The 22447-nt window shown below is 40.4% G+C and overlaps 1 protein-coding gene across 2 annotated transcripts in view; it reads right to left on the bottom strand.

Moving 5' to 3' along the window:
• LOC124157591 (vesicular glutamate transporter 1) overlaps positions 1-22447 on the bottom strand; it is a 247150-nt gene that overhangs the window by 196683 nt on the left and 28020 nt on the right. The window lies entirely within an intron of this gene.

Raw genomic sequence — 22447 nt, 5'->3', positions numbered from 1 at the left:
GGTCACATAATATGATAAATATCCGTGATGAGTTTATCTAACTACTAAAATTGTTTTAGAGGAAAAGTTAGATGGGTTTTACTTTATACATGGATATTAATATTTTCCACCAATTAAATTCCTACCAAAATTCACTAACTCATTATTAACTTTGTGATATTCCATTATTCCACTTCTTGAAAAAAGTGGTATAATTAACAGTGAAATATCCAAGGACATATTAGACTTACTCTTGAAGTAACACTTAGTTTTGAAACGAAAATATGAGTTATTATATGCTGAAAACTTACTCTTGGGAGATAAGACTGGAAAAAAATGAGTGCTTATGCCCAAAATATTTTCCCACGCCATTTATGCCTCTCCACCGAATAAAAACATCGACCGCGCACGTGAAAGGCGAGCGAATATCGATGTGGGGCGGAAATCGCTTATCGTAAAGCCACAATGTCTTTCGGCACAGCGGGAAATAGATGGAGAAGGGAATGAAACAAAGCGGCAGATTTTAGTAGCGATAACACTCTCCCATTACGGGTCCTCCGCCTCCGAGGGGATTGGGACATCAAAGAGAAATATCCCCGACGCCCAAACCGGAATGAGGGGATATTTTTTTGTGAGCCCAGAACCTAGGAGGGGATGATAAGAGGTCCTTTGATGACGGGCGAAGTGAAAGGAGACAGATCCTGGAGAAAGACACAGGTGGGACGCATGTCAGGTGGCACTGAGAAACTTAAGTCGAATCCTCAATAAAGAAAATAGGGACTCAAAAGCATTTGCCCCCTTTTTTCTGTCGTTTGAGTATTGCTCTTCGGGGGTCTCGTTTCGCAGAGCCCCAAAAAACAATGAGGGGGAATTAGAAGAAGACTTATTAGTGCCGGGACGGATCTCTTTCACCGTTCAAATTGAAGGCGGAGATTTTAATCGAGGATGGCGGACTTTACGAGGAGATATCGTTGAAATTGGGGAAGGGTAACCAGGGAAAAGACGCTAGCGGGTGCCTTTTCACCAAAACTGTATTGGTTTAAAATGCATAGGATAATATTTTTATATTGGAGTGTGCTCATATATATTGACTTTACCAGTGGGAAAATTTGGTTTAAGCCCCGTAATGTCAGAGTCCATTATTGAATTGATATATAGTTTAGTGAATTATAGTAATTCTAATTGTTTAATAAATAGAAAACTTCCATAGTAAAGTAAAACTCATCGGAATTAAAAGCGACGGCAATTACTTTGTAACGTTTGATATTAAAATACTGTTGATGTGTAATGAATACTGATATTTAATGTTGCGAGGGAGTTTCTGATGGTTGGACAGGGGGGATTGTTGAGTAGAGAAAGGTAACGGGAGAATCGATCGAAGTAGGGAGGCAAAAAAGAAAATTGAAGAAAATAAAGAGGATTTGAAAAAATAAACGTTTGAAGTCACGACTTCCTTCGATCTTTTAATAACAAAAAATGGTATTTGCCTTAGAGGTTATGAGCTAGGCCTAAATTTCTTAAGCAATTAAGAAAATATATATTACCGTGTGGCATAGAGAACATCACCCGGGAAACGTACTTTATTTCCACGTCTGATAGAAGAAATAACATAAGAGAGATATTTTGCCACACGTATAGGTACTGAGACTCTTTTTCCACCGAACGGTAAAAGACAAATACATACAACCTCGGATCGCAGTGGTTAAGGAAGACTTGGAGGATAATTCGATATCTACTGGAGAGGGCTAAGGAGTCCGTAGAAGAACTTACTTAGCTGGAGGTAGAGTTCTTATTGTAGCATCATCGATAGCAGCCGAAAGAAGATTCGATACCTTCCTACACTCACACGATGCTCGAAGATTCGATACCTTCTTGCACTCATACGAAGCTTGAACATTCGATACCTTCTGGCACCCATGCGAAGCTTGAAGATTCAATACCTTCTTATGTCCACACGAAGTTTGAAGGTTCTATAACTTCAGTTGAGGGGAAGAAAAGATGAAGGAATGGAGGCATAAAGGATGGACCACGAGACAGGAGAGAATAGGAAGATGAAAAGGTAAGGAGGGGCCTTAATGCCAAGGGTTCGTTAAATGTCGAAAATCCTCTCTTTCAAGTCTTTTCCGAATCGCCAAACTCTCCCGTCTCTGGGATCCTCTCTGGCAAGGCCTTTAAGCTCCTACATCCAATCCTGTCCCACCCCACTACCCCCTCTACCACCCCCACCCCACCTACCCCCACCCCTCTTCCATCCCCCCACCTTCCTCACGGTCTTCCCCGCTTTCAGAGATGGTAACAGTACTCAACAGTGTCCATACGGGTTAGTGCTCCTCCCTCAATTAGGTCCACATGACAGTCAGGTCTGTCAGCGGGTGGGTGCCCCCCGGGCACGGTCAAAATCTCATTTTGGGGGAATCGAATGTTAGGTACCGGGAGAGGGCCAGGGCGTGTGTTTCCCGGCGGCTGGAGAATAGTTTTTAGGGAGATATGAATCGAATTCTATGTTTGGGTGCAGCGTCTCCCTTGATAAATCAGTGTCTTGTTTGAGATGGTTACACGTCAATTGTGTGAGGCGGTAATTGTTCATGGTGCGGGCGCAAGCTGATCATTAGGAACTAATTACGAGTCAGGACAGTTGTGTGGCGATGGGAGGACAAGGCATTCTAGTGGTGATGTTTTTCTGCCGGTGGTACATGCTTGCTAATACGTATGAATACTATTCATATCGTGTTTAGCTATTTATGTAAAGAATGCATATATTTTGCGGCTAAACTTGGAGCGAAAAATGAATTTTTCCAGTGAATTCTTTGTGATGCGAGTTCATTTGATAGCCTGGTGATGTCGCACCACGACGAAACCGATGACCAAGACGATCTCATGTAGCATACGGCACTATGGTTAAGGTTAATAACTATAACCTTATTCTGTGAGCTATTATATTGTTTAATGTCCTGTCTTGTGCCACAAAATAAAAGAATAATACGAGCAGCTATCATCCCAACACTCACTCAGTAATTCACTTCGAAAGTATCTTTTGAATGGTTAGGGTAGAGCTCGCCCCAACTTAACCACAGGGCTATGGACCTTAATTTTTTTCTCTATAGGAGAACCTTTCCCTACGCCACGTCCAACTTTGAGGACTCATTTTTGGGATGTCCAAAGATTTCACCAGGGATTTGATCTCAGGACCTTTGCAACAGTAATCCAACACTCCATAACAAACACTACGTATTCCACAACACTTTAGCATTACAATATAGATAGATTTGACACACCTATCTCGTGAATAATAGCATTACTCTTTTCAAGACGTGAAGGCTGTACAAAGGTGTGTGAACGGTGTTTTGGAAGACAAAGGAGGAGTTTTTCTTCGGTACCGTGCGTCGACCGAGTTTCCCCCTCCTTCATCGCTCCCTTCAAAACCACCCCTCTCCCTTCCCCTCCCGGCCCAACCACTATTACTCCCCACCCCCTTTCTTCCTTCTCATCCACGCGGCTCGTCCATTACTCGGTCGCTCAATCTCTTAATCAAGGCCATTAAAGGCTTTCTCCGCGCACACAAACGCCTCCAATCCCATTGTACCCTGCAAAATCTCCTCCCCCCCCAAAAACCAACCCCATCCCACTCCCTTAAATCTACCATCCCCCCTTTTCCCCACCCCCGTCTCCCCACATTTTTATCTCGCCTGCTTTGGGTCATTATGCCCCCACCCACATAAACACTCCGACGCCGTTCACTTTTCCCAACCTGCGCTTTTATGTATATGCATCAAGTATAGCTGTCGCTTCACACCTCCCTCCTTTCGTTCCATGCTGTCACCAGCCATGGAGATTTAGCTTACTGAACCATCCAGAGGCGTCACGTGGTGGAAATTGAATAGATATCTGGCACAAAGTGGAAGAGTTATAGATTTAGAGATTTTTCTTAAGCTCTAAAGTTATTTTCCTCGAGTTAGAGCCTTTCAACACACACTATGTATGAGTTTTTGAGTATTAGAGTTTTCTATTATCATAGCGGTGAAAAGGCCAGGCCTCAAACTGAGCACATCAGAAGCAGGAGAAACTTTGATATGCCTAGTTTACTTAATTTTATATTTTCGTGGAAGTCACATTGAAAGATATTAATCGACATATTTGATGAAGCATTGATGAAAATTTCGGGGGACAATTTTTTAAACGATCTGTCCATTCGGGGTGTCAGAAGCTGGAAATTTTCCGACATGAGCTTATTGGGACTTCCTCACAACCCGAGGTGGATGTTCTCAGGGAATGAGGGTCGAGGCCTGCTAAGAGGTGGGTCAGGGAGGTATCAATAGTAGGAATAAACATGATGTCTATTTGGATTACGACTAGAAGTAAAGGAATGCGCAGATGAGAACTCTGTGTAAATTGTAACTAATTTTGTACTTCGTGGGGATAAAAAGGTTCAGAAATTGAGTCATTTCCATTGTACTGGTAATAGCATATCATTGTATGACAAAACAGCGAGTACTCGTACAAGTAGCCGTGAGCTCCTTCATAATTTAACTATTTACCCCATATGCATAATTATATGTGCAGAAATTTTATGCTGTAAATAGGTCATAAAATTTAAGGAAGCACTGGCCATCGAAGCATATTATTAAAAACTAGGTACATATTTGTGTTTTTTTCTCGGAGGAGATGTTGATTCAGTGTCTTGTAGTAAATGCCATGAAGAAGTTCAAATGCAAATTTTTGCCAAGATTCGGTACATTTTTTTAATTTAACAGGGCTATGAATGAATATAGGTAGTACTTCATCTTAATACATAAAAGGTATAAAATGTTATGAGAATGGTTTCTACCATAGAAAATAAAAACATTTAATTGTAAATTAACTAAAACTAAGAGGCTAGAATTTTGACTTAACTTTTCTTGCGTTAATTTAGATTTGTTAATTGATGGTAACGAAGCTGATGACCTCCTCAAAAACTAACTATAGGATAAAAATAAATCTCACTGATGAATTACCAACTTTCTTTCTTAAACGACCCAATTTTGGAAACGTCAAATTGACGGAGGCGTTAATGCGAGGAGACACGAGGTTTTCAAAAATCCATTACACTTGGTCTGCAGCCATTGGAGCCTTGATGACTTCCATCAGCAAAATTGGAAAACGATACGGAGGCGAGAGAAATTATAAGTTTGCGAGATTGATGACCACGATGATAATGGAGTTGGAAGAGATATGAAGGCCATGAGACAGGGAGTGCGTACAAAATTGGATGGGTGCGGGAAGACGCGATAATGCGGCGCTTAATCAATGAGCGATGACTTGGAGGGGGATGAAGTTGGTACGATGAATTTTCATCTTCAGGTACGAGACCGCGATCCGTCAAGTGTCCTGTTACAAAACACCTAGATATGTAACTAATAAAACGAATTTTTTTCGAAAAATTAATCAAATATCAACATTGTCATTTACATATAGCTATGAAATGTTTCTTTAAAATGTTTTCACCTTCGAATCCTTTTGAATATATTTTACCGCCCAATAAGTATTTATCTTACAACTTCTGTGTATGTACATCATAAGAAAGATGGGAGTACTCCAAAATGTGAAATAAACCTTACTCACAATCGTTGGAGGTGTTACATGACTGTTTCTATCAACATTCAAGTGATCGTTTTTACTATTTCTTCGGTGATATCTTCCATTTCATTATTAAAACCAACTTCCTCGGTAATGATCGATTTATTACTTGTGGATAATTTCTAATTTTTGATTGCTAATATTCTGTCCAATGAAAAAAATAAATGGATCAGCTAAGTAAGTAATAGTATCAGTATAAGTATGTCTGCGATTCAATTCCCTATTTTGGAGAGTGATTCAATGTCAAAGTGAGTGGACTTAAAAACTAAGGAATTCAGCTTACAACTTTAAAAATAAAGCCACCAAATAATTTGAACTATTTGAAGAAATACTATGATTATCAGAGGTTTAAAAGAGGGGTCCATAAAAATGTCACTAAGCGATGGAAAGGAAAAGAATTGATGTCCACAGTGGTCTTTTATAGCACGTGTAACATGCGCGTAAAACTTAATAATTTGCTAAGATTGAAATGTAGCTATACTAGTGATTAGACTCCGGGAATGATGAAAAGACATAGAATACAAACATAGGCGGATCTAGGGGGGGCACGTGCCCCCCCGCCCCCAGAACCATAAAAAATATACAAGATTTTAGTAAAGTCCCATTATCATTGCGTTTGTTTTGTAATACGAGGTATCTTTGTGCCCCCCCCCCCCCCCCAGAACAAAACCCTGGACACGGCCTTGGGTGTGTCCCCCCCAGAAAGAAATCCTGGATGCGCCCCTGAATACAAACATAATAGGCACGATAAATATTTTGGTCTCGAAAATATTCAAAAGTGGGCCAACTGAAATGAGTCACTTAAACCTTGAAGTTGAACGTTCATCCCTGCACTACTAAAATAACTCCTCTCGAGATGATCCTTAACGAAGTAACTAAGATGATGAACCTCTGCTGTTAAATTCACTCGCTGCCGCTGAAATATTCCGCGCACTACGAATGGTTGGAGAGCTTAATGACGCGGAGGGACACAGATTGGGGAATACAAAATGGTTGTTCTGGTAAACCCTGAGATGTGGCGTCAACACGCGCGCATTATAGCAGCAGCAGTCTTTGAGTGCGGGATGTGATTGTCTTCGTCTTTCCACCCCTGTCTCCCTCCCCCCCTCCCGATGCCATTGCTGCTGCGAGCTTCAATTAGTTAAATGCGCCGCTCGAGGTGGCCCATTCTACTCCTCCCTCGCCCCTGTTGTCGAGGCTTTCTGTCGGCCATGCTGCTGAGAAATTGCTGTTGGCGCGGAAGTAATGGGGTAGTGGATGTTTCAGTGTTGGGGAGAGACTGGAACGGGATAGCACAGGAAAAGAAAGGCATTTGCCTTAGGAAACAAACCTTAAAGGCGCGAAAATTATTTTTATATTTGAAATATATTTTCAAGGCAAAGGAAGAGAAGCAGTGATGGTGATGGATTGAGAAAATATATGAGGGCGAGTGGAGTAAGACCAAGTTTATCTCCCAAAACACTTCTTCATTTAAGAAAGCGGATCGATAAATCTCCTTAATTTTGCTCGCACTTAACGTGGTGGGGTCGATTTAATTTTACGTTGATCAGTGAGAAGTTTTGAGCGAGGTAAGTTAACTTTCTGAGTGGGGTGGTGGATAAATCTTCAGGGACAACTAGATGAAGGACCCTACTCAATCGCGCGAAGAATGTGAGCCTAATTGCCTATTAAGCACATTTAACAATTAGACGGAGTGGTCACAATCCCTTAATAATAAGAAGTGACTATGGCAAAAGACGTTGCATAACGAGATTATTAGTTCATAAATATTCTTGTATACCGTTACAAGCGAGTCGTTATATTAGTTAGGCGAGTTATTGTTAGTTAAGCGAGTTAGGTGTATTTCCACAGGCGGATTTAGGGGAGGGGCACGTGCCCCCTCCCCAGACACTTAAAAAATAGACAAATTTTTCATACTGTTATCATTACGTTCGCTTTGTTTTGTGTAAAACGGTGCCTCAATCATTTAATTTAATATTAATAACTTTCATATTAAAATAAATATAATATTTCGTACAGCAATTATTTTATCTTGTCTTGAATCTCAATTATGAGACGATCGATAGCCTGTCAGATCCTTGTACTACCCCCCCACTCAAAAAATTCTGGATCTGCCCCTGTGTATTTCCAGGGTTTTTGAGCGTCTCAAATGACTAAATAATTTCATTATGAGGACCACGGTCAGTATAAATTTTGTAATGATCACGTACGCATTGATTATTTCATACTAAAACTTTCAATATAGGGTGTTTCTAAAAGAATATACGTATTACAAAGTATTATTTTGTTGAAACTATCAATCGTTGCGCCTCGGTTGTTTCCTAGACTGCACGAAGACAACTTCATTTTTCGACTAGACTGGGCACACCACCACTGGAGTCGTCAATTGCGTGAACATCTCAATGAAACTCTACTGAACCGTTGGATTGGTCGTCATGGAGCTGGTGCCTCAGCATGTCTGAGCTGGGATCCACTGTCACAGGTTTTGACATCTGTGATATCTTCCTGTGGGGTTTCGCTAAATACAACGTTAATGTACCACCTCTTCCTCAGAGCCTGGAATAGGTGAAGAACGGGATCAGTACTGCCATACCATCAGCGACGAAGGGCATGCTTGCCCGTGTACGAGAGGAGTTTTAGTGTCGATGAGATATTCTTCGTTTTGCAGATGGGACACATATTAAACACCTGTATTCCAAACCTGAGAGGTTCCTTGATTTGTGTGCAATGTTTCGTATTCGTATGTATTAAATGTTAATAAATATATGCAATTGAAATACGTATATTCTTTTTAAAACACCCTGTACACTAAATTTGACATCTAGAGGTTTATTTTATTTTTTTTTGAATGACGGAGCATTAATTGTAGAAATTGAATTCAAATATTGTACAGCCATAAAGTATCTTCAAATTACGGTTTTACCGGCAAAATTCGCATTGTCGCTTTTTAAATAAAATAAAAATATTGAAATTTTTAATGAGACTGCCCTAAACGTTTACTAATTCTTGCATGCTTCACGTCATGTAACACAAAGTAATAATCAAGGTATTATCATTGAACCCATCTAACCAAATTTAATAAAGAAACTAATCGATTTGATATGCTTAATTCTTCCATTAAGTCATTACAGCGCAAAAATTCCAAACCGAATTAAGCATGAGTTTTCCCTGGTTGAATGGCGGGAGACATATGTGCTTTAATATTTTACCGTGCCATAATAATAAAGCATTCGGAGTCTTCTTTTCTTCCTTAGGCTTCCTTGAAGATTAGAAGACGCTAATACCAAAATACCATGTATGGATTCAGTCATGAAACACTTAGCAACATTAACTTGAAACTTTCAGATTTAGTTTCTAGAGGGATGGTTCGGAAGGATACACGCCCTGAAATCTTAGTGGACTTAGTTTCAGATGTGACCATGCATGGGATGCAGATGGCGAACCGTGCAGGGTGGCTAAAGACAATCCTGTATTCGTATCATTCAGTACATAATAACTAAGAAAAATTCAAGACTGAGAATTACCCAGTCAGTTTGGACTTAAGTATTTTTATTCTTCATGCTATAGGTAATACATGTCTTACTCCATAATTTATTAATTATTGTCAATTACTCTTTGGTTGGTATCGACTCCGGCAATAAAGATCCTCTTAGTGGGCAATGGAGTCCCTGAGTCAATTAGAATTTTTTAAATATATTAAATAATTTGAGCGTAATACGATTATCCACTGATGACCATTTTGATAACAACGCCTTAATTTTAAATTTAATCGTTTCGGCAACTGAAAACTATTACGATAGTGATATTTTAGGGTGAAAAAATGACAAACTTAAATACCCGTAGATAGTCTGGTTGAATCACTGGGTCAGTTGCATCAGCTAGCGGCTTGGTTTAGCAAAATATTTTAGGTAAAAAATGCGTGACTCCGAACATAAAGTTTAATATCAATGATGAAGAAAACCTCATTACATTTATGAATAAACGGCAAATATTACCACCATCCCTTCACGACGTCTTCCGTTTCTATTTCTTTTTGAGACGCGGATGAGTGTAATTACTATTAATTTGGCATGCAATTTCGTTCGCGCCCCAAATTGCTATGCAAACTGGTGTTCCGGCATAAATGGTGTGCGAAGAGGAGACGGGAAAGTTACGAAGTTAGTGGAGAGGGGATATAGGCATAGAGAGGGGGGAAAGAGGGAGGGAGAGACTTCTTCTGGCCGATCCCTACGGAGACCTATCATGGGAGGCTAAAATGTAACGGGCCGGGCTTATGGAAGGCGAGTGGTATACGTGATTGTACTGCGAAAGAAAGAATGAGGGTTTGAAGTGGAAGGGACCGAAGAACTCGAGGTCTCAGCCACATTTCAGGCTGAACAGGCTTGGAGGAGTCAACGCTCCACAGAGAAACATAATGGAAATACACTTTTGTATGTTCCACAAGAGTTTTTAATACCGACCCAAGGTTTACGTTGATAATGGCAGTGTGTACTGCCGAAACCTGGGTCGGTATTAAAAACTCTTGTGGAACATACAAAAGTGTATTTTCATTATGTTTCCTGTGAACAAGTTCCACCAAATATCGCCTTCCAACCTTAAGCAGCTCCACAGAGAGTTACAGGACGCAAGAGTAAGGATGTACGGGTGAGATGAAAAGCATGAGAGCCGAGAAATGGTATCTAAATAAAAATTAAGATCATGGTGCATTTTAAGTTAAATATCTCTTTTTATTCCGTAATTAAATACGTATTGCAAAGTGGTTGAAAACTCGCGGCTTGAAAGAATTTAATGAAGTTTAAGTACCCACAAAAATGAAATAAATTTTATTTCATCCAGATATATGAGGGATTGAGAGCACGTTCATTTTTCACGGATACTAGCAATTGAGTCTTATCTCATATGCAAATATTCTAAAATAATGCCACCAGTAGGTATTGCTTATGGAATGATTACCATGAAATATTTGCATATAGCTCAAGCATATTTTTTGCTTCAATACCTCGGTAATTTGTTCACACGAAATATAGAATATTGGGTGATATCTCACTACTATACCTTTTTCCCATGATTGGATGTCTTGCTACTGCAAAATCAATAGATATCCCCTCCTTTATACTAATTTATAGGCGAAAATTGTGGGCATGGGAGATGAAATGAGTTCACATACAAAACTGTGTACGACGAATAAATATATCACCTCTGAGTGGAGCCCTGCGTCAATCTACTTTTAAGATTATTCTGTAGTCTTCTGCGACGTCTAGTTTCAGCGTCCTTCTTCCAGGTATACGGAGCGCCAGTTAAGTTTTTGTGAAAACATTTTCGTCCAATTTCCTGGAGACGTTCTCAGGCTGAATCGATCGTCATTGCATCGTCAAGTCAGCCGACCTTCATTGCCAGTTGTTGCATCCAGTGGCGAAGCGAGGCACCAGCGAGGGGGGGGGGGTGTGGGGAAAACCTCCCCCACCCAGAGCTCAGAGAAATTTTTAAGTTTAATCCATTTCACCTAATAGGATTGATATTACTAATAGAATAGTATGGATTAATAAAATATCTCTCAGATAGCCGTAAAACTCACCATTTTCTACCATTAATGTAATTTTTTTTACAGCAGCAGCCGCATATCCCGCTTACCCTGGCGGGTATTCCGTACCCCCCCGTATTAGTTGCGCCTAAAACCCTCCCAAGCCTTAATATATAGCTGCTAAATACTGGTTGCATCGTCAGTCAACGTACTCCTTCACTGGCGTCAACTTGGTGTCACGGTCAGTCAACTGACGATGACGGCCGTCAGTTAGCTGACGTGAAGTATACCCGTAATACGGACGCTGCCATTTTTAGGATTGTTGACTATTGACGAGAATAAGTTTTTACATTAGTCGACAACATAAAAATATCTGTGGCAGGTTCTAAAATTGTATTCATTAAATTTTACGTCACCTTTCTATATTGTTATAACAATGTCGATTGGGCGGGATTTTTCGTTTCGTTCGCATTCACCGTGCTGGCATCTTCGCTGCAAACGACGACTTCACCCCATTCAGTCACTGCGATTCCCTCACACCACAAACCCCCTGAAACACTCACTGCTTCGCCCCCAAAAACCCGACCTCCCCACACATCGGTGGCGGAGGAATAAATGAAAGAGCTTCGGGGAAGAGAGAGAGAGAGAGTGTGAGTACACACATACACACAGGCGCAGTGAACGCGCGGGGACAAATCGAGCGTGGCGGAGTGGTCTTTGCGCTTTGCCGTACGGGAGCGCTGTGCTCACTGCGAGGGAGGGGGAAGTGGTATGGGGTGCGGGGAGAAAACCCACTGTTGTCCGGGGTAGTGGAGTGGTAGCGGAATAAAAACCTTTTTTTCTCCTACTCTTTGGGGGTGGAAAACAAGATGTAGGAGGAGATGATTTTTTTTAGGTGGGGGAAAGGGTGATGGTAAAATTGAGGGAGGTTGGGGGTGGCTCGGTTATTGTGGGGGGGGGATGTACCCCTGGTGGAAGAAGGGTTCTGTGTGGAAAGGGACAGAAATGAAGACTAAAAGACATTGAGATGAAAGGGAAAGGAGAAGGGGATGGTATAGTCTCGCTCCTTGCGGGTGGGATGGGTTGCTTCGGGGCTGGGAAAAATAGCATGGGATGGGTTGGAAACAAGAATCGACTTGCGTTATAAAAAAAATATATCGAGGAGAAAGAAACTGAATGAAAAAAGCTTTTTGCTCCAGTATTCACCATTCAATTGTTGAGTCACGATATCGTGCACGAAGGGGGAGCATCCATTAGAGGCGTAATCGTGAGTTCACCTTAAAGCAGCCGAGGCGTGCGGCGTTGCGACGAGAAAATTATTATATGCAATGGTAGCAGGTGTGACCTGGCAGAAATCCGTTATCCAGTGACGCAGCCAATGGGGTGGGGTCCGGGGGGTTCCGACCCCCCCTCCCCAATGAAATATAAAAAACACAATAATTTTCCCTCATTAAAAAAATATTGAAAAATCATGAATTTTTCAAAATATTTCTTATCAAATGAGGTTTTTTTTAATTATGAAAAGAGTTAAAATTAGTTTAAAACCCTCTACTTGGCCTTTCTTTTTTAACATTTTTCCCCTGGTTTTGGACCCCCCCGAAAGGAATTCCTGGCTACGCCACTGCCGTTATCGGAGTGTAAGGAACTTTGCTTTTTCACATGATGTTTTATTCTTTCCGACAATGATTTCGTTACAGAGTAACATCCTAAAATAATAACACATCATGTGCAAAAGCAACGTTTTAATTCCTTACACTCCTACGAGAAAATTATTTGTCGCGACTGAAGAGTTGCTAAACGCGTACGAATAGAGCTAGTGTGGCGGCAACGCACTTTATATGACAACTCCGATCGCATGTCTTGAAAGTTTTCAGATGAGCGAACAATTTGGTGTCAAACTATTGTTAATATTAAGCTTTCTAGTTCTACCAAACACAGGTTTATTTTGATTTATAAAGGAAGAACTCATACCGGACCAAGCAAGACTTACGTTGTATTTTTACACTTTCAAGGTAGATTGGCCGGGTTTATTTCTCTTATCCATCTCGCATTGCGAATTTTTTGTCGCTAAATAGTGCTATAGTTTGCCAGTAAATTGCGGAGTAAAAAACAAAATCGGTAAATATTCAACTGAAATTGAACGAAAATTAATCATAGGCTATTATCATAATCTTAATTTTTGGTCTAGCAATAGAGCGGACTCATCATCATTAGTCAACAATTCTAACATTGATCTATGCATTCTCTTTGGGTTTTCACCGCGTCCGTTGGCTTTTTGCAACAAAACAGACGCGGTGAAAACCTAAATAAAATGCAGAGATCATCTGATCAACGCCGCGAAAATCTTTTATATTTATGCATAACGCGGCTCTCCATTCCTCTCACTTATCCGCTAGCCTTTTCATGGCGACGTATTCGTTCTCTTTTTCATCATGTATAACCTATCATATGTAACCAAGATAGTCATCTAAATAACTCTTCCAGCATGATGAGCACCTGAGATCTTTCTAAGATTGCTACGATGAACCCATGCCTTTCCTCATTTCCCTTTTTTCAAAATCTGAAGGAAGTATAAATTCCTTCCCAGTTCCAGCCATCTTGATGCATTCTATCCTCCTCCCCTTCTGGCTACATTCTTTTTGTGTGGACGGACCCAAACACAGCAAGGCCTCCCCTTTCAAAACTTCAACCCCGGTTTCCGTATCCTCAGTCCAGGAAACGCCCGGGGATAGGATCTGCCAGTAGTATTCATGGCACCCCTCACTTCGATATTGGAGTCTGAATCTTTTTGCAGGGGAAAAAATATGATATCCGGTTCCCAATTTCTATGGATTCTCGCCCCTCTCATGGGGTATAGTGATGCTCCCATTGAAAAATTCTCTCACATGAAAAGCAGGAAAAATAAATGCCCGAATATAATAACACCTAATGACACCTATTACCCATGGATATCTATTACTGCAGGATACTTATTACTCATGTCCCCGAGGCTACTTTATTGTCGTTTTCTGTTCTCTGCACAGCAGTACAATTTAACAATGGCTATGAAGGATGCAAGGCCATAGGAGCGCATAGATTGTCACATTTTATACCTTTAGGAGAAGAAATATTCCTTTATATTTTTATAAAAATAACAATAATCTCGCTTGTGTCATTTGCCTTGCAAGTGTTTTAAAATTACGGAATTCTTTTCATTTTAAAACAACTTGGCCTCGCTTTGTCACGTGGCATAGTTCCTACATCATCCTGCTTCACCGCCAAGGTTTGAGGTGGTCCATATCCAGCCATAAACGTTACAATAGTTCGGTCTCAACATACAAACCGAAAAAATCTCGAAGCATCTCTATGGAAGACAGATTAAGAACATCGACCATTGACAACATTAACCGAGTCACACGACCATGAGAAATAAGACAATATGGGAATAGTTCTTCTCCCAAAACCAAGAATATGGGGTCACGGAACACGGTATTTCCCCTTGAAAATTACATGGAAGTGATGATACGGGACGAGGTTGTATCTCTTATAGTATGTGGAATAGGCAAGATAATACATATAGTTATTTAACCACCATGACCATAAAAAATAAAATAATGCAATCCTCAGCTACTTTCTCTGGAAAAGGCGCTGTGGATTTCATCTCCAGTCCGAGCGGTCGTAAAGGGGAACTTACGGTTCTAATGAAAGCTAACGAATCCCAAAGAAGACAATTTTGGGATTTCAAGATTCTCTTTTTTGAAAATCAGTTGTGGCGGATATATGGGTACCACCGACGGGCTAATGCCTCGAATTTAATGTGCCAAATTTGTAATTTTTTAAATGCCTTCAATGCATGCATATTAATGCTCAGAGCTTTACATCGCATGGCCGCCCGAATACCTGTTCGATACAGGACGCGTTGAGACGCACTCACCAATACGGGTGAGTATTCTAATTCTATATGCTGATAAATTGTATTCGCCATAATGTATTTCATTCGCTTACTTTCCCTTCCGTTCACCTCCAACACATACTATTCACTGTGCTCTCCACATCAGAAGGCGATGAGCCTTCCCGAGACCCGCAAGATGGCACTGGGAACAAACAAGAAAGTGCGATTTTTGACTTTCGAGCATGCGGCCAAGACTGAAATGACCAATGCCGTGATCACGTGATGAGTTTAACTTGTTTGATTTGCGGATTATGACGATAGCGTTTGGTCTAATGCTGTTTACATCGATTGGAAATTATATTCACATTAGATTTAATGCTCGAAAAGAAATAAGGACGTCAGGATTGTACTTAAAGCCATATGCAACCACATGCTTCATATTACAGAAGTGTTTGCTTTAATGCTGCTTCTTTTCATTGGAAACTATTTTCGCATTAAATATAAAGCTATAGAAGAAAAAATAAAAATTAATTTAATGAAATATATTTATGAGTATTTCATTTTCACATTTCCCATAATAATGATATTGTTGTTGGGTACTCAAAAGTTGGCCTCATCTTTTGGTTAAGATGCAGCCACCTCGATCGCCCTTGTTCGTGTTTACTCTTGAAAGAAAATACGGATAGACGCAGACTCTGTCTTGACCGAAGAGAGTGTAGGACGACCGTATTTTGCAGAGTAGCATTCGAGTTTCTTTCCAAACACATCACGTGCCTTAAGCTATGTTTGACTCCCTTTGCATTGAAAATATCTCCTTCTCAGCCCTTTCCTCTAGAACGTCGCTGTCCCGCCAGTCCTCCCCAATGACACCGCTTCCCCCAAACCATTCCCCCCAAGGCGGTCCCCACCCCACGCCGCTGAAGAAACACCCTCCGAAGCAGTGCCTAATGGCCCGCTAATGCAGAGGGCATCAGGCACAAGGCCGTCGGGATTACGGACTCCCGTGTGCTGACATAATTGCGACGGACTTATTTTCACTGTCGAGTGGTAGCTTGGCTGGGTCGTGCTGGGAAGGATAGTTAAGCAGTACAGGGAGATATTACAGGCTTAAAAGGCGAAGAAATGAAAAAATAAGGGAAAGAAAAAAGATATTTATAGAAAATGGAGCGAGGAAAAATAAAGACTAAAGAACGTAAAAAGGAGAATAATGATCAAATATCATTCACAGTGAACATTTGCATAAATTATAATGCGCAAAAATGGACAAGACCTAGCTATTAATTAGAACACAATCATGTGTAACTGCCCTGTTATTTAAAACCGAAAGCAATTAATAAAAAATATATAAGTTGATAAGCTGGAAAATATCTATTTAAAAGTATATACCTAGCTTAAAATTGGTCGATAAATGTCTATAGTACCCATATCATACAAATAAAATCAACAACTACATTATGAATAATTTAGTAAAGCTAGAATTTTAATTGTCGCATCATAATTAATGTTCACTAAATCTAATGCTTCATCTGGTTATGTTATCATTTACGTAATTTTTTCATACAGACTCGATATTTGGTTCCAGCTTTCGATCCAGCTTAAATACAATGGCTATGCTTGCTCGGCACGCCTATTTAAGAGGCTTGTGGGGTAGCATGTAAATGTAGATGTAAAATTTACAGAGTACATAGAGTAGGTATTTTCTAATACTCATGCGTATCGAAAATATGAAAATATACCTTCTAATACAGTCAGGTTAGATTTGAATACCTGACACGCAGGTTATTCTTGATAATGGCGTCTCGAATGAACTATGGTTATTCAGGATAATATCATGATTTTTAGGCAAATAATTAATGAAGTATCTATGGAAAAAACGACCGGTTGATTGATGCAAACTCTCAAGAGAATCATCACTAATGCGAGGTGCGTTTTTTCCCTTAAATTCGTAACTTATCATTTCGTAACGTATAACTTATGTAACTTATCACTATCGTAAAAAAACTATCAGCTGGGTAATGAACACTCATCACTACTACGAATGGGAATATTTTTTGTAAATTATCGCTTGTTTAAACTTTAACGCTATCAAATTAAAATGTTCAGTACATAATGATACACAAAGCTGGAGTGGTGCGTCTTCTTAAATGCGAAGAACCTTGGTATTTGAAGAGAAGGAGGGAGCGGAGTGAGAGAACAAATGGCGATCGAAAAAGCAAAGACGGATTGCGTGGAAACAATAGTTGTTGAGCTGGTGAAAGGGATGGAGGCCATTGGGGGTTGGAAACAGCACGTGCGCGATTCGGCCGAGATTAAAAGGGAATGTCCCTGAGTTTAATTAGTGTAAGTGGTTTTGTGTGTTTCCAAGCGAGCGGAGTCCCATTGTCGCTTCTCTGCGAATCGCCTGGTCATTGTCTTCCCCGCTGGGCGACACAGCCCTACACGAGTCACACCCCCTACTCCAACTCTTTAGCCACACGTCCCCTAATGGTACAACATACTGACAACCAACGAAAACAAAGTGAATTTCGCTTAAGGATAAATGCATGGACAAAAATATGGAACTATTTCTGGAACAAGTTAGTTAGTTCTTCTAAATAATACTTAAATGCGTTTTCATTCATATTTTGAGTAAACACACATAAAAATATATAGAATTATTTAGAGCCTAACTACATAAGTCCGAGTTAATCCTAAATAATACTTAAATGACTATTCATATTTGGAGTAAATATACATATTAAAAATGAGGTACTATTTTTTGCATTACTTAGCTACTTCTATTAAATATTGATTCAATTTTAGTATAAATTAATCACCGACCTTAATTATAAAACTATAACGAACACAAGTCCAAATATTTTTTTAATGACAAAAAAATTAACTGGCCGCGAATGATCGAAATCGGTCAGAACGCATATCCTTAGAACACAATACTTGAACTTGAGTAGGTTATGGTTGAATGGGATGTCGTATTTCTGTAAGTAAGCTGAGGCTTCATAGTGACAACGCAATTTAACACAACAATGAAGGAAAATATTATCGCATTGTGCAGAGAAAACTTGATTACTCTTGAAATTGCCTGCGATAAAATTGAGTGGAACACAACTTCCCACAACACAAAACCCCTATGATTATTATCATTCTTCTGCATAGTTGCTCCCAGTATAAAACATGACGTCATTCAGGTAACTTTTTTTGTCGTTGAAATAAGGTCTAATAAAGTCAATTTTTCTCCCATAATATTTTAAAGAGTTGCGCCTTTTGATTTTTTCCTTCGAAATACTACAAAAGACTTCGAAACAACACAGTAACGGCAAAAACTAAATTTAATAGTGAAGGCTATCGTAAAATACATTATTATATCGCTTCCCAGCAGTAAAGTTATACTAGTTGTCCATTTACATCGATTAAAATTTAAATGATTTAATTATTAATTTAAGTCTCTGGATACAATTTAATGGCAAATTCCGGGAGGAATAATGAGAAAGGATTAAACAAGATGGAGTTATTGAAACGTAAAATGAAGTTATAAGGTACTATTATCCCATTATAGATTGTAGGAGAGAGCAGAAGGGGAATGGCAAAGTGCAAGTGGTTAGCGCGCGTGGAAGCGAAATGACGACCGTATTTCGTTTCCAGAGTGAATTCAAATGGCTCTGGTGACACTGAATGGGCTGGGCTCTGCGGAGTGTATCCCATCCTCTGTAACATGCAACGATCGCCTCGGCACAGGGAGGTTTTTCACCCATAAATCCGATTCGGACTGAAAAGTACAACCGGCGGAAATGAATGGTATCCATTTACGGTAAAAAATGACCAAGAACTGGGTTCGGAGTTTACAATTCTGGCTGGGATGTTTTATAATTATTTTACGTTTCTTTTAAAGCGTCTGGCATCAGATCATTAGATTGACACCTTTGCGCCTCTTTTATTTTGGCTGCGCTTTTTTGCCTGGCTGTAAAAATTTCCGTAACATATCTTGTATTCAAATCCATAAAAAATAAGCTTCATACATAGGGAATGCAACTGTGAGTCTATCCACTGCTGTGGAACGGTTGAAGCAATTGAGGGAAGAAATTCTGGTTAGGGAAAGCTGTGAAATTAGTGCGCAAAATTTAACTAAATATGTTCTCATGATGTTGATATAAGTTCAGTGTGATACCGACGCTCATTTATAGTAAGAATATGAAAAATAACTCATAAATCTATGGAAAAAATATTTGACAACCGCTCTGTTTTGAACGTAAGAGGTTGGGTGAACGTAAGAAGCCATACACCGAGGATTATTGTGTTACATTTCCCTACTGAAATTTTTTGCGATAACTCTGACGTTGTGCAGAGAACTGAGTTTACATATTAGGGGGAAGAGGGAGATGACTAAAAATGAATCATTATCAATGTTACGCGTTGATAATATCAAAAATGGATATCTCGGTAGTGGCAGAGAGAGAAATTACTCATTAATGCATCAATAATATTAAAACCGTATTAGGGGTGAGGGGAGATGGCTAAAAATACATCATTATCAATTAACTTGATAATATCATAAATAGATACATCGGTAAAGGGAAAAACAATTGAAATTGTTTAAAACGTTGCAGCATTAGTTAATAACGATTCCTAGACGTTGTTTAAACATTCATGCGCGTGAAATTTTTAATTTTGCAATCACCGCCAAAATTGTTGCTATATTTGTTTAAACATTATAAATTGTTTTAAACATTGCAGCATTGGTTTATAACGATTCTTAGACGTTATTTAAACATTCTTGCATGTGAAAATTAGAGGAATTCCTTATAAATATTTCATATTATTTAAAACCATATTACGGGAGAGTTGGAGATGGCTAAATTCAAAATTATACCTTGATAAAATTATAAATGGATAACTTGGTAATGACAAAAGAGGTATTACTCATTAATACATCGAAAAAATAATTGAATCCGTCACGTTTTGCGTCATAGCACCCACGCTGTCGTCTTCAAATATATCAGGAAGCGAATCAGCGGGGGTGGAGGCGAGCATTGTGATTCGGTGACTAGGACATAATATCCGTGGTTCTCCGGAAATGGCGCCGCGCCGCTTTGTCCCGTGGGGTTGATGATTGATGTGCCGGGGTTTCGCCCTCGCTGGAATGGGCAAAAGCCTCTTCCTCACCCCTGGCGGAAGAGCGCTTCCACGCGTCAGAAGAAAGAGAAGGCGGGCGAGAAGCGACTGGCGTCGACTAACATCTGACTTTCCCGCATGTAATCGCTGTCTTTGTTCACACCAAACGCGTCGTGAACATTTACGATGGGTGGTATTCGGTAAGGGCTTGATGTGACCAAAGCTTCAGAATTTTCGGTAGCGTGACTCAGAGGTCCAATCCAAGCTGCATGGGTCTAATCCATGTAACCAAGTGGATCGGGTTGGTGTGGTGGCTAGAGAGTCAGCTTCCCGCCCAGTGGGCTCGGGTTCAAATCCCGGCAGTGGCAGAGAATTGTTAGAGACTGCCCAATCCCTGCTTTAGTGATGTGTGGGGGACAATTCAAGCACAACATTCCGTCCGTCGGATGGGACGTTAAGCCGTGGTCCCCTTGGCGCCTTTCGTATAGAGCAGGCTAATGCCGAGCCTGGTTTTTCTCCACCCTTCCTTCCGTACCCTTCCCTTATGGAGCAAATGACCTCAGCTGTCGGTCGCCTCCCCAAAATACCATTCTATACCAAGTAACTAACCACGATCGTCCACTCATATTGGGAAACTAGCGCCTATAAGCGCAGGGATTGAATGAGAAACTAAGTGAGACTCTAGTTCACCTACCTGCCGCGATGTTCGCAATGAGTTGTAGCCTTAGCGTAAGAGCCTAAATTTCCACGGTTATTGTGAGTTTTATTTAATAACAGAAAATTTTCGCGACAACTCTGATGTTGAGCAGATATTAGGGAAAATAAGGAATGACTAAAAATGAACCATTAGGAATATTATAGCTTGATAGCATCATTAACGGATTCCTTGGAAATGGCAAGAGGTATGAATTTCAGCTTCTGTCACATGTATTTCTCCGGTACAGAAAGACTTAATCCGCGAACTGAACAAAATACAAAGGAAGGCTGTGCGGTTCGTCAAAAACCGCTACGGGCGTATAGACAGCGTTACCCAGATGTTCAGCGAATTGGGCTCGGAGCCGCTGTAGGCTAGGCTTACATTGCTTGATTGAGAATAGATATCTTTAAGAAAGACACGGAGAACATAATATTAGAGCCGCACAATATTCCCAGGTCCTACGGAAGCGGCAAATTTAGAGGGATGCTTTGCCGAACGGATAGATATGGGTATTCGTTTTTCCCCCGAACCATTAAAGATTTTTGTAAATGCTAGTCGTAATTTCCTTAGATCACTTCCTTTTTTTTGTAAACGGCTGGTGTACAAACACCCCCTGCCGCACGCCTTTTAGGAGGTTTGCGGGGTATTATGTGGATGTAGAAAGTACGCTTGGCACAATGTCGGTGTGGCTATGTTGAAAATTTCAACAGCTGAGGTAGGGGAATATTGATATAGCTCATACGCTTCATGCCGAAACAACACCTAAACTCTCCTTTGAACGGATAAATTTTCCTCCTCTCATTATTAACCATTTACGAGAGGATGCTCCTTGACAATAAAATGGCGATTTATAAGAAATTATTTTCAACTGGCGTAGTGAAAAGGTTGCTACGCCTAAAGATGTGTGACAACTGCACCAGAAACTCCAATCATGAATTATGTAGAAAGCAATCTAAATTCGATAGAAAAAGAAGAACTTCAGTCGAGACCTGGGATTGGCATTTTGTAACGCCTGGCAACCCGCGTTGAAGTCCTTTAAAAATCAAAAAGGTACAATTAACACCGGATTGGCTGCTGCTGACCAATCACGAGGCCCAAACAAAAAATAGACACAAAAAATGGTATAAAAGATGACCGGAAATTAATTTCAACACTCATCTGTCCTGATTACGATGCGCGAATCAAGTACCTAAACGTCGGCCATGAAAAACCAGACCGTGTGGAGAACCCTAGGAGAATAACTCAACTCGTGAAGCTACGATCCTATATCGCAAGTAAGAGACATTTATCCGGTGAGCAAGGGAAGGAATGAGCCTCTCGATGACAAGAGGGTCCATCGAGAAGGAGAAGAAAACTCTCCCCAGGGAAGGTTTGCGATGATGTGTGCATTTGCGTACCAACTCCTCTCGTGGGTGTGGACTTGGAGAGGGCGTTTGGCGGAGAATTTTTTCTCCCTCGCCCTGCGGCGTGGGCTGAGACCGAACGCCCACGAAGATGCAGGGAATCGATGGCGTGCCGCTCGCCATGGAATTCAAGGGGACCGCAGTGGCGTTTCACTGATCTGAATTCGTTTTCACTGACGAAAAGTAATCGACACAAAACATTCAAGTTTCACTAGTTTTGGGCATTCTCACGGTAACGGTAAAATTTATCCTTAACT

This window comes from Ischnura elegans, chromosome 4 (assembly GCF_921293095.1).
Source record: "Ischnura elegans chromosome 4, ioIscEleg1.1, whole genome shotgun sequence".
NCBI classification, from domain to species: domain Eukaryota; kingdom Metazoa; phylum Arthropoda; class Insecta; order Odonata; family Coenagrionidae; genus Ischnura; species Ischnura elegans.
This window is presented reverse-complemented; position numbering and strand designations above follow the sequence as displayed.